General features: G+C 39.7%; 1 long non-coding RNA gene across 2 annotated transcripts; it reads left to right on the top strand.

Annotated features, from left to right (window-relative positions):
• Positions 1-727: 727 nt before the first annotated feature.
• On the top strand, positions 728-5,302 carry LOC119914025. Of its 2 annotated transcripts, XR_005446707.1 has the most exons (3): positions 728-1,980; positions 2,229-2,383; positions 4,614-5,302. It is a non-coding gene; the product is annotated as an uncharacterized LOC119914025 (long non-coding RNA). The 2 variants fall into 2 exon arrangements; XR_005446706.1 differs by having other exon boundaries at positions 728-2,383.
• Positions 5,303-6,544: the final 1,242 nt, after the last annotated feature.

Here is a 6,544-nt window from a genome sequence, read left to right on the forward strand (position 1 = left end):
GTGACAAATTAGAGTTGAATGTTGCTGCCTTCTTGAATACGTCATAACTGCGTTGCCTGAGGATAACACTCATTACAAAAAATAAAGGTATTGCTATTGTTAAGTGTGGTGATCTTTCAGCACATGTTAACTCTCTAAATGATGCCATCATACTCAATAAAATAATATACTGTGATTAGTGGCTTCAGAGAAAAAAATGTTGTATGGTCCTGCTGTGTTGTCAAGCTAGTAGTAACAGCAACCCTTGTATGTACATTGCCAATGAGACAGTGACACTTTATTTTGCTTAAAAATCAGTGGCATTTTGTAGCCTAATGACATGTGGTTTGATGTTGTGCTAGTGTACACCGACAACTCATCACTAAAGCTGTCATCACATTAAGCACATTTTACTGTAGTACAAACATTTCCTTGTTAGAACACATCCTCTTGTGACACTTTTTAGGTGCCAAATATAGTCAGAGCTGTCTCTTCCTCATATCTTGGCACATTTAAGAAAATCAAACCTAGTAGATTGTCATGATTTGGCTTGCTGCCTCCCCTGTCCTAGTGTGTTCTGTCTGTTTTCTCTCTCCCTTGTGTTTTTGTTTTGTCATCTGTCTGTCCTGTGTTGTGTGGCCGTGGCACTCTTGGGTCTCTCTCTCCTCATCAGGACACCTGTGGCTTCCTACTCACCTGAAGCAGATTCTGCAATCGCCTCTCCTGTTTTAAACTCCGGCTTTCCAAACATTCTCTGCCAGATTGTCTGTTCACCCAAGTGGTAGCTGTTATTATGGCTAGCTTAGAGTTTTTTTTTTTGCCTAGTCTGCCTTTTGAATCTCTCGTTTTGATACTTGTCTGACTGCATGTTTTTGCTCCTGCACCACATACCCGCTTCTGTTCTGAAAGTCCAGCCTGCCTGCCTGAGCTGAATAGTTTTTTGGACCAGCCTCTCGCCTGTCTGCCTGTACTCAGCCCCAGTCTCACAGAGGATTTCAAAGCACCATTCCAACATATTGTTCAATAAAACCTCTGTCCCTGTTTCTAACCATGACTCCGTGTCTGCTCCTGAATTCTAGACAGCCTAGCCTAACAGTAGATAGTATTTATAATGCATGTTCATGTCTTGCTATTAAGCTTTTTCTGGTATGGAGAAGTTAGTAAACATGGATCAAGACTAATTACAAGCTGACTGTCCAAATTTTTAAATGGAAAAACTTGCAGACTATAAACTTCACAGCAGCAACATGTGATGTGCGTTAACCGTTAGGGATCAGGTCTGAAAAGCCAACACAGTCTTTCCCCATTGTTTCACTCAATTCGTCAGTAAATGCCATAGCAAGCAAATGTGATTTGCTAATGAAAAGTAATTAACTTAATTTCAGTACATTTACATCCTTAGTTAACATTAGGACTAGTTAGTTAACTTATTCTTCCCATCTAATTTGTAACTACAGGACATCTCTCCATCTCCCATTACTATAGTGCATTGTGTTTTACTTTCTGCCATATTATAAGTGACATGCGTCCTTAGATCTATTCCTTTTTTCCGACTGAATCCTTTTTGTGTTTAAGCCGCTGTGTTGTTGTCATTAACTCGATGTCAGTTTCGGTCAGTATCATCTGGGATTCTGCACATGTCAAATCAATCTACACATCTCAGTCAAAGACAGGGATGCATTGTTTATATTTTGACAGACAGACAAAACTGGGGGAAAATATAGGAGATAAAAGTATGTCTCTCTGTGTGTTTGTACATGTGAATGCCTCAGTGCAATGATAACCCTGTATTCTCTCAACCCAGACAGTTTCTAATCCTGCGAGGCAAGCCACTCCCCATGTCCTTCCTCTGTCTTTCACTATCTTATCGCTGCCACATTCCTTTCCTTCCCTTCCTCCACGCGGACTCTCCACCACGAGATGGCAATTACAACTCTGTTGACACGCTGACTCCACAGGGGCCTTTGCTTGCTGCTTCTGTCCTGCAGCATCTGTCTGTCTGTACGTCTCTCTCCTTTGTCTCTCTGAGTTTGAATGTTTTTGTCTTGCTGTGTTTCTGTCACCTCTGTTTTTCCCTCCTTCTTCCTCACTTTTGCACCCATGGGTGTCTCTTTCCGTTTTTTGTCCCCCCACCAACTGTCCCTCTGTTTTTTTTACATTCTTACTGCACATGATGTGACTCTCTCCCTTTTAACTTTATTTCATGTTATTGTTTTCAAGTTTCGCTTACCTTTCTTGACTTTCCCCAGCTGCTGACTGAAGACTTTCTGCAGAAGTGAGATGCTGATTTAAGATTAAGGATGCCTATCATGACATCCTTCAGGTTGTAGCAGTCATCTGAAGTTATGAAACTGATGGCCAGACACAGGTGACCAAAACGCCTTGATCTGCCATTGCGGTGAAGGTAGGTCTGCGCACTGCATTGCCGTGTGTATCATGTAGATACACAACTGTTGAGCTTAGTGAATGTCTTCTATTTTCATTCTTTTTTGATTTTTTTTTTATCAGGTTTTCTTCATCTTACAAATTATTTCAAGAGCGCTGAGGGGCTTTCATTAAGTCACTGAGATAAATGATATCAGACCCAGGAGCACAATGCAGTTTCACTGCTGGCTTTATGATGTGAAAACAGCTTTATTTTTGCTCTTTAGTGCTATGGGAGGTTATGCAGGGACAGCCAGTAGATCTAAGAATGTGTCAGCTCTATGAGCGCGTGTGTGTGTGTGTGTGTGTGTGTGTGTGTGTCTATACGTGCTGTGGAAAAAGGCCAAGTTAGTTGGCAAGACTGTGTTCAGTGTCAGCTTTTATTGGAAATCACGCAGTGTGGAGAAAGCACTGCTTTTAGTAGCTCTTATTAAGTGTGGATATAAAACACTATCTTGAGCAGCTGCTGTGTGTAGTCTTTTGATATCCATGTAATATGGCTGTAGAAAATGCAGCTGTCTGGTGTGAGAGTGAGAGAACTCTTGACTTTGTGGATGTACATTTAAGACTTAAATGCATAAAAGACTTTGTAATTATTGCCATATATATTTGAATTCAATTTGAATTCAAGGAAAGGGAAAATGTAATCCTGCTTTTTCAATATTGACAAACCCTTCTCTAACTGTAGACAGTACAAACAGTAAAACACTAATACTGAGTATGGCATAAGATAAGGAATAATATAATTTTACTTGGAAGTTGATAGGTGTAAAGAAAGTCAACTACCGTCACTGTGACAATGTGCAACTAACATTCAATGTGTTGAGCCACTGGCACAAACATACAGTCAATAACAGGCACATTCAGAAGCTACTATTTAGCAACAGGGCCTATTCAGAGCAACATTATAACAGCAATATGTCTGAGTGAATTAAATTAATTGTGGTTGGTGTGTCTGATTAGTAGATTTGCTCAAAATAGAACCACATGGATCTTCCACATGAAGTTCAACTTTCGTGAACCCAGCTCAGCATCCCTAGAAAGCATGTCTATATTGGACCATTCTCAAACTCAAAATTTCTGTCAACTTCTAACATTCGGAAAGCAGGAAGCAGTGTGCCCCTTTATCTAGGAAAGGGGAAAGTAAGGGTGTGGAAGTTGGGATGGTGGATGGGCATGTAGTGACTTGCATGCATTTTACTTGCATTCAGCTGGGAGATGGGAGTAAATGGTCAAATATTTCTTTTAAACTGTGTTCTCTTAACTTAGTAAGTTGGACAAGGGGAACTGCAACTGTTCTAAACCATTGGAGGTGCTGAGAATAGACTTTTAAAAAAACAAAAACATTATGGCGTCATTTCAAATGAATTCCCATCTCAATATCATATGGGTCAGTTAACATGCATCATTTAGAACACACAAAGTTTGATGTGATAAATCTTTAAAAAAAACAAATAATACAATTAACAATGAAGAGGTATTAAGCTATATCTATACAGTAGAAAAACTATCATACACACACTATATTTAGATACAGCTTCAAAGGACTTATGTTGTCATGTTGCTGAAAACTACCATTCCACTAGACTCTGTTGGGACAATTGTACCATAATGCCTCAAATTGCATCTAATTACCAGATACTATACTATTTTATAAATAGAATAATGCAAAAAAACCTGTCAAAACCTGATAAGATCTAATTTTGAACTGTGGAAATATCTCACACACTAGGAAAACATGTCACACTGTAACGTAAATTCTTGAGCTTATCTGTGATGCATGCTTGCTGTGGATCAATAATAAATGCATTTTGTGCAGTCTTTGCCCACAGTTAAAATGAATCTACCATGTCCAATAACTTTTTTTCCTTTTGGAATTAATTGAATTAGCAGAAGACAAGCAAGGGGGAATTGTTTTGAGAGCGCATACACAGCAGTGAGCAGTGTTAAATTTTTAAGTCTCAACCAAATATTAGCTTGCATATTATTCTGCATCAACAACTGATGGGTCTGAGATCACATCAGAGACAGTCAGCATGTGTGTTAGACCGGCATGGAAAGATGGAGGTAGACACATGCTGAGGAAATAGAGAACATGCAAACACATGTACAGCATGTGATGTGTGATTGTAATGTATTTGTAAGGGACTCCTTTAATAAATACTACTTGCGTGTGTGTGTGTGTGTGTGTGTGTGTGTGTGTGTTCAAGGGACTGTTGAGGACAAGGAGCCAGAGGGACATGAGGAAGCTGTTTGATGTCATCACCATGTGTCCTTTCAAGTTACCCTTGGTTCTAATCTATGGCGGGACGCTGTCTGAGTCCCTCATTAGTTACTGGTACCTCTCTTTAGTGTAACATCAACCTCCAGAGGCAAGGTTGACTTGTGGACTGAATATCACTGTGAACAGACATGTGGAGAAGATAGATTTTCAGTAATATTAACGTAACATAAATAAGGGCATGAAAATGATGATAATGTGGTTTCCTCGTCTGTGAGTGATCCAGTAGTACGTCCGAGTCTGAAAAATACTGTCTGTATTTACATGCTCACCACCACATTATTTTTCATCATCAGAGAGACGATTGTGGAGCAGAAAGGTAGTAATGCATTCTAATTAAATGGCTGAGGTCCAGCAAACAGAGATTACTGACCTTACATCTTATGAGGTCGTAACCCACCACTGTTAACCGGTGTGTTATTTTGTACCAGAAGTCTGTGTAATCAAACTCAAGTCAGGTGGGATTTGACCCCCTAACCCGCCAGATGCAGGCACCTTTATCAGCAGATTAAGGGTGCACCTTGAGGTCACACATACGCAATGTAAACACATACACACCACAAAGAGAGGTATGCACAGAAAGGAACAAATAAATATGAAGATGCTTGTGTTTGTAAAGATGTTTAATTTCCTGCATGTTTACTAGCTATGTTTTTGTGTGTTTTATTATAAGAGATAACTAGTAATATTACTTTGGTAAAATGTTTTTTTAATATGGATGAAAACACACCTACCCAGCTGTTAGGGTCTTATTTTCATGGCAGTGGGGGTCAAGGGCAAAGACCTTGTGCCAGCAAATGGGTAATTTCACTGCAAGCAGTTTTAGTTTTTTCTGCTTTTGTGGCTTTCCTTGGCATTGCCTGTGCCAAAGTATGTGAGTAGTATAAAAAATAAAATGCAGTCTGAAGTGCAAGTGTGATTGGAATCTTAAAATGAACTTGAGCCCTGCTATATTCAGGTCCACTCTGATCCAAAAGGCCTGCATCAGGTGCTGTTTTTACAGCATTATTTTATTCATACTGTGATTGGCTGTCACTTTGAAATAATTGCAACAAGTAAGTATGTTGACCCGTGCCAACGACCCCACTGATGTTAAATAGCTGAGTTTCCCTGCCAGTCAGTCAGAACTGAAGAAGTCCTTTGGATGAGGGACGAAACGTCTTCCAGTATCTTCAACCAAGTCCAGTTGCCCTTGATTTTAACCTCGTTGGATAAGTATGTTTACTTTTACTTGCAACTTTACAAATTTTCACATAATGTCAGGGGTAAACAAATACACACTACTGAATGCTGAAACAGACTAGTGCTGGGCAATGATTAAAATTTTAATCGCAATTAATCGCATGATTTCCTGCGATTAATCGCATTGCTAAGCGCAAAATTGAATAATGAATTCTAGTAGTGTATTGCGCACTTTTAATTTAAATGTACTGCTATATACACAAAAGTACAATAATATGTGGTGTATAAGGTGCTTTTTACCAGCAGTATTCCCTTTACACAGTAGCAATAAAATATTTCTTATAAATCTCAACTTAAAGTCCCTCAATGTAATCAAATCAATTATAAAACCAGAGCTATTAGCCACTGCCAGGGCATTCCCTTTTATCTAGCTTGTTAAAACGCCATCAGAGTGCAGTTTTCTGGGGGGGGGGGGTTCTGAACAGGTATCAGCAGAAACAATTTTTTTTTTTATCAGCGAGCAGCATAAACAGTCTATATTCACTAGCAAGTGAGTCAGAGTCAGTTGAAGTGGTTGAGCACAAGGCGTAGCGACATGCGGGTGCGTTCCCGTGAAACTGCCGCCGTTGTGCCCGCCTCATGCACACACCCGCCCCCTGCATGCATGAGAGACTGATC

Source organism: Micropterus salmoides, unplaced genomic scaffold, assembly GCF_014851395.1.
Source record: "Micropterus salmoides isolate LMB-PRFRI ecotype aquatic unplaced genomic scaffold, ASM1485139v1 Ms_hic_scaffold_20, whole genome shotgun sequence".
Taxonomy (NCBI): domain Eukaryota; kingdom Metazoa; phylum Chordata; class Actinopteri; order Centrarchiformes; family Centrarchidae; genus Micropterus; species Micropterus salmoides.